This window comes from Numida meleagris, chromosome 4 (genome assembly GCF_002078875.1).
Source record: "Numida meleagris isolate 19003 breed g44 Domestic line chromosome 4, NumMel1.0, whole genome shotgun sequence".
Lineage (NCBI taxonomy): Eukaryota > Metazoa > Chordata > Aves > Galliformes > Numididae > Numida > Numida meleagris.
In genome coordinates, this window is record NC_034412.1 from 25,127,194 (window position 1) to 25,134,775 (window position 7,582).

Sequence of the window (7,582 nt, forward strand, 5' to 3'; positions counted from 1 at the left end):
TTTATGCTGAATAAACAATTAAGCTAAAATGTTACTGAGTCATAGAAGTCAGTTCTGTTGGTAAGTTCTGTTTATAAGACTCAGGAAAACTTAAATGTTCAAGTATACAAAAATTCAGGTAGAGCACTGAGCAAAACAAAACAACAAAAAAACCACAACCTTTCAGTCTCTGCTGGTGATAAGAATGTAAATGGTAGAAATGAGCAGACAAGATGGTACATCATGTACCATGATTCTTCCAGGCATGTACATTTAAAAAAAAAAAAAGCCTCTCTCTCACCATAACAAACATATATGAATAATTCAAACATCCTCTCCTCTTTAATACTCTAAGGAATATCTCTTTTGTTGTTCCAGGAAAAGCAATGGAGGTAGAACTGGGAAGCTGTGTGTGAGAAACAGATGGAGTTTTGTTTAAAAAGGTAAATTTTATCTTAAAATCACAAGGAAGAATCAGTTTTCTTCCAGATTCAGTCCATAACTATTTTACTCTATCAATTAAATACAGGTGCAAGATAAAACAGGTTAGTCTGAATAAGTTACTAACTTCATCTAAATCATCATGTTCCCTATAGTCTCTTCATTGCTTTAAGTGGTTTAATTCAGCTGATAGAAGTTGTTAGTTTTTACTAATTTTCAAGTTTATGGTAATTTTTAAGCTGGAATTTGCTTCATTTATCAGTGATGGAAGTGGAAAAGTGAAGATTTGTTGTGTTAAAATGCAGCAAAAATTCTCAGGAGTAGCTACGCTTGAAGTGAGTAGGAAATAACCATTAAGAATTTTTTTTTCTTTTTTTAAAGAAATACTAATCATCTAAATGAGCAGCTAAAGTAAGCTTTCACACAGTTTGCCTTACCAGTCTGAATGGAGATGTGGGAGAGGTAGAGGATGTATCCATAGTTCGCACTGGAGTATGAACCCTTATCCTCCCCATGACCCCAAATCAGACACAGGGCTCCAGCATCTCATTTCACCTGGTGCCAGCAGAGTGGCCCATCAAACCCTCATTACAGGTGCAAGGATGGAGAGAGAGTGAACTCTTCTGGACAAATAAATACAAGGATGGATCTTCATCCTCAATGCACACCCACAACTTGTTTCACAGTGTTCACTACTTAAGTATATTACTTTAGTACTGGTAAAAAATGCCAACAGCCAGTCTGTCTATAATAAGTAATTCAAATACATGTATAAGAAGGGAAAAAGCTGAATCCCTATAGAACTTCTAAAGCAAACTCCTGTCCCTGTAGTTAGGCATCATCCTGTTTCAGCATAATTTCACACAAGTAGGTAAGTGGTTTGCAAGAAAAGTCAGCTCCCTTGAAAACTTCTAAGGTGCCAAGATGCTCACAGCAGTGAATATGAGCTAAATGAGGCAGAGAGAGGGACTTCAACTCATCGTAAGTGCCGATCCCAAATCAGAACTCTGAGTCTGAAAACCCGTGGCAGCTTTAGTATGAGGACTTGAAGCTTGGCCCTGAACTATGAATCACTGTCTTCCTGGGAATCTGCACACCCCTTCTTTCTTCCCTTCCACTAGAGCTGAAACAACTCTCATGTACCACTACTGGTAAAAAATTAATATTATTGTCCATAACCAGAGATATACTATTTTTCCTGGGATCCCAAGTACTCGGCTAAACAGGGAAGGAGGAGAGCTAATCACCATGCTCAGGGTACCACCTCACCTACCACTAAAAAGAAGCAGACAGCACGTGAGGATAGTATTCTATGATCTGAATAATTTTCTTCTAAGTCCTTTATAAGATTTGAGGCTGGAAATAAATAGCATTGAGCTAAGTTAAACAGACTGAAGTTTTTCCATTGATAACTGTGCAAGGGAAACTGGTGGGAGCTGGGTTTGTATTTTTAAGATCAGAATTAGTCTAGTGACTGAATCAGAGAGCATGTTTCCAACACAGGCTCAACAGGAGCAGATCTAACTCTGATCTCTCAGTTCAAAATATGCATAGATCCTCCTGAGATTTTATCACAAGTGTCAGGCATGTTTTTTTTTTGCCTAAAATCCTCAGATCTTGGCATTATACAGTATGCCAGAAACTCTGCTTTCCTTTGAACATGAACAATCATTTAATATTTTTATGTAGAGCTTAAAAAAATGACTCCAGTAGCAAAATGCAAATGAACTTCCTTAAGAAGTCTTTCGAACTTTGAGTCAGACTTGGGATTTCCTATGATTTTGGAGTGCGTGGTTCCACCACCATGAAATCACAAAAGCTGCAGGGTGGGCTGGTGGTGAAAGGCACACACACAATCCAAATGACAATGGGACTTTAATCTACCTGTAGTTTTTGCCACCAAAACAGAAAAGCTTGAGGCTGAAGATGTTGTGAAGGAGACTGCTGCTGAAACACTTGACGAAGAAGATTCCCAAATGAATGATCACAGCATTACTCTAAGTATAAAGAAATACGTAACATACTGGGACAGTTAATGGCTATAAAATCCATCCTTTCACTCCATATTTACAACTAGTGGCTTCGAATCTGCTATGGAGTATGTGACACAAACTACTAGCGATGTAAGTATTTGTAATAGAAGTAGTTGTCTGATAAGTATAATATTGTACCTTAAAATTAAGAGCAGATTTTCAATCTTCTCGTGATATTTATGATGTCTAGAGTATACTTACACACATGACATCACCTTTTCTTTCCACTGATTAGGTTACCACGCAAATATCCTTTTTAAAGCTGATTTGACACAGCTGAGCTAAACTACACTTTAATAGCAGTCTTCACCCACGTCTTGCTTTACTAGATAGGCTTTTTGGATCTAAAGTTAAACTTCCACTCAAGCAGTTGTGAATTTTTATAACTGAGGTATTTCCTATTGCCAGTTTTTCAAAATAGAGTCTTTGTGGCAAGATGCATGGTCTGGTTGTTTACAAAATACATTTTTCTGAAATGCAGTGGAACAAAAATATTTTGCCCTCAGAAAAACGGTATCCAATATATTTTTCATTTCAGAATGAGTATACAACGGGCAACTGGTAGAGTAATACCTACCTCTTCAGATTCAGTACATGGCTTCCAAAGTAAAATGTGTTTAGTTTTCTATTATCTGAATTCTTCTGTGATCACAGATGTTCTGTCTCTTTTCATTTTACTTATTGACAAGAGACAATCGTGTATTTAGATGAATCACTTTATTGTCTTGCTTTTGTCACTAAAAACGTGCTCATCCAAAGTGATCCCTTATGAATCTTGTCAAAAGCTGTTTCATGAAAGTGGAATTAATATAGAAACCTTTCATGACCCATCCATTTTGAATTATTTCTGATGCAAGAGATGTAAGCACAAAGCTGGTTATTCTTCTATAAATATATTTTACTAAACTACATGCATAAATACCAAAATTCCTTGCAGACATAGGTGCTGGCTCAGCATGCTTCACATTGGAAAGAGCTGAGGGATGCACAAAACTTACTGGGGAAATACTGTAAATACAGCGTAGGGACACATACGGTAGCCATACACTCAAAACACTTGGATCTAAATCACAGAATCAGCAAGGTTGGAAAAGACCTACAAGATCATCCAGTCCAACCATCCACCTACCACCAATAACCCCACTAAACCATGTCTCTCAACACAACATCTAAACGTTTCTTGAACACCTCTAGGGATGGTGACTCAACCATCCCCCTGGGCAGCCCATTCCAGCGCCTGACCACTCTTTTCTGAAAGTAGTATTTCCTGATGTCCAGCCTGAATCTCCTCTGGCACAACTTGAGGCCATTCCCCCTCGTCCTGTTGCTAGTTACAAGAGAGAAGAGGCCTACCCTCAGCTCACTACAACCTCCCTTCAGGTAGTTATAGAGAGCAAAACTAAAGAGTAGATTTTTTTAATTACATGCCAGTAGTGGGGGAATTATACCTTCTTTTTCTCTGCTACTCAGAATGCATGCAACTGAACAAGGTGATGGGTGTCAAGTAAGGAAAGCATTAAGTAAGGGTTTAGGGTAGCTTTGTTGCTGTGATGTCAGTGTACCATTTTCCTGTAGTCTCCTGTAATATCTATTAATTTCCACTTCAACTTGGTAATGTGGAAATGCAGTCAACTTAAAACCTCACTGTTAATTTTCCTTGTAGTAATGAATGCAATCTAGATAAATAGATTAACTCACATTAAAATTTGCTGAGAAGCACAGCAGTGCTGAAGGAGCAAAATATATCCCTTTTTGAAGTGCTCTTGGCGGTACTAAATAGCTTCTTATTTAGTGACCTTAATAAAGAGGACAGGAACAGCTGGATCCTGAAGTGCAGACACAACTGCACTCACCAGAGTGAGATGTGAAAGATTCAGGGAAAGCACAGGTTTTGGGTTCCTGCTGCCTTCCAAATGTAGGAACATTCTGTGATTTATAAAGGCATCTTGAATATGTAGGTAAATAAAAGCCCCCAAACCCAACACCACGCACTTACCTGTTTTCAAGCATTAAGATGAGAACAGTAAAATAGAATGAAAACTCAAAGTTTAGTAAAAAAAATAATTATGGAATAAATATGGAAGTTGATTAAAGGGAAGTACCACTGCAATAGTTTATAGATGGTCAACCAATTGTTTCAAAAATGCTAAGACATCCTTTGAATTTTACAAGGCAAGCTCTAGGAATGCAGCGAAGGCTTAACTTTTTCTGCACAGAATATATGAATTCCTCCAATGCTATTTTTCTATTTTATGGATTTTACTGCACAAATATTCTGAAAAGGTGGTTTATAAGAGATATATTCTTAGATCTTGAAAACTGAAATAAGAAAACATCAGTGTTTGAATGAAAGCCAGGTCAATGTCAAAGTTATCTTACAATGATGGCTGCTTTACTAAAATAACCTGAAGTCACAATTCAGTTTGAAGTCTCTCAGAATTCAGAGTAATGTTTGTGTGTACACATGCTGTGGTACAGTGGAAGGATTATGGGTGAAGAGAAAGGTCTTAAGCATTACAGACCTTAGTGCTAGAAAACATTTATAATTTTACAAAAATGAAAGCATAGCATTCAGTCGCTAATGGTTTCTGAAAAGAAAACTCAGCAAAGGAATGAAAATGAGGTCAATTTAATTTGGTCTCTAAGCACAGAGTAGAAGGAAAAAAAATCCCTGTAGCTTTTTAAGTACTGTAACTCAGAAGATCAAATCTAGAGCTTCCACAGTTTGCTCTTTCTATGTTAGAAAAAAAGAGTGCCAGTGAAAAAAAAATATTTCAGAGATATACTTTGTTTCAAAATAAACACATACTCCAGGGTTAAAATCAAGCAGCTCAAAAGATTCAGTCAAACAACTTTAGTCCTTAATATCAATTGCCATTAGTCTTCCCACTGTAGTTTGTCTTTAGAACAACAGGGGCTGGTGGCAGATGGAGAAGAGTTGTGTTTAGCTGTGATTGCAGCTTCCTGAACAGAAGGAACCCAAAACCAGTCTCAGAAGAATCAACAGATAGGACCGTAACAGCCAGGAGACTGACTTTCCACACTGAATACTGTTCAGGAGGTGATGTGAATAGCACAAGAACACAACTCTAATCTGTTCAGTAAATAAATGAAAATAATTTCTGTAGACTTTTCCTTCCAGTGTGGGAACAAGAACAAACAGCGTTCAGCCTTGAATCAAAGACCCTTTCCCCCTGCCTCCCAACAGCAAGTACTTCAGAATGATGGTAAAATATTGCTCTAGTGCAAATTTTTTTTTTTTTTTTTTTTTTTTTTTAGAAAAGTATGCTGGAAGCCCAGGCAGAATTCACCAGGCCGTTTGAACTAGTTTTTTTTCCATGACAATTCTCAAAAGCTTTGCAGAATCAGCTTCACTTGTACAGTGTATATGTCAGAGTTCTGTTGCTTTCAAAGGACATCTTTAAGCTGGGATTTTCTTGCCTTACTGTCATACTGCTTAGTGCTGCAGAAAATGCATACACTGTCCCAAAAGCAAAGAGCGGGTCCCTAAATCCTACCACTACAGGCTCTGAGCGTACTTGTGCTCTGATATTCATGGGAGTAACTGCACACTTCAATTAATAGAAAAATGTGGCATATACATCAGTGTGCTGGTACCTCCTGCCCAAAGAGAGAAGAGATCTGTCCTGAAACCAATCAAGGATCAAAACAGGCTGATGTAGCTGTTTATCTTATCTGTGTGTGCAAGTAACACTAACTACAGCAAACCTCCTTCAAGGCAGGGAAATCTTTCTGTTGCTGGGTGAAACAAAGTATCGTGTCATTTCCTTACTTAAAGGAGGAAGGCAAGTCAAATGGGATTTCAACCACATTGCATTCACAGCTCCGCACATTTGTCAAATCATCCTGAAGTCGCTTGGAGGCAGGAGAACCAGAGTGGCTGTGTAAATCCAAATAAATAGCGTATCCACAGGAGGGTTGTGGTGGCCCTAGCTATATCTACACTCTGTGAAGGTGCCCAAAGCTTTGGTTTGGCACGTTATTTATGTATTTCTGTATGTCTATCAATTTCTCAAAGCCTATTTCAATAACATAGTATTTTTCACAAAGAAACCCTTGGTGAAGGTGTCTACACTTTCAGTTTCCTCACTCAAAAAAAAAAAAATGATGTGCTACAAGTATAGGGGCAAAGTAATTTCCATACACAACAAATCATGGGAAAAAAATGCTCATCAGAAAACACATTATTTTGAGTGCCATGTCTTACAATGATTACTGGAAATAAGTCATACCTCTGAAGCCAAACACACCATAAAGCATTCCAAGCAACTAGGATACGTGTGACTAACCTCAAAAACGTTACAAAACAAAAAGCAACTCTCTCAGAACTGTCTTGTTGCCACCTTTTCCATAGTACTACTGCAGTAATAAGCAGAACTCAATCAGCTTCTTCAGAAACCCTTTTTGGACTGTTCCTGCCTCCAGGGAAAAGAAAGGCTGTCTGGACTCATTTCTTTGGTGCAGGCAGCATAGACATTTTCAAAGCAGTTTGGGCAGGAACTCAGCTTCTGAGGGAAGTGGGCACTCAGCATTTCCACATGGCTTGGAAACTCCATCTGGGTGGAATTAGGCTCTAGGAATACAGTTTTTGCCCTCAGAACAAGGAAGAATTCTAACCCCAAATGAGGATGCAGAGCATTTAAAATCCTGTCACTCACAAAGAAGGTGCTTGGATGGCACAGTAAGTATACTACATCTTTGTAAAACTTCCTTCAGTGTCTTACTGGTGAGGCACAAGCTACTAACTCACTTCCCCAGGAAGTCTGTGAAGTCTAACATCTAATTGCCTCTGGAAAAAAATCACAGTGCAGTAAAATATGTAAAAAATGGAGTGAAAGGTAAGAGCAAAATCCTGTCTATGATGAAAAATAAGCCTCAAATTTCCTCCTGACACAAATACTACCACCAAAAGAATTATTCAGCGTTTTCATGACTAGCTGGTTATGAGCAAGACACTCTGGATCTACATACAGAACTGCTCAGTACACAGTTTTAGTGGAGACTGGAGAGTGTGAAAAAGAAAAGCCTTTGATCCGTAAGAAATAAGGAAGGTGAGTGAATGAAGGCTACTTGAATCACAATTTGTGAAAACAGTGAAAAAATGTGGA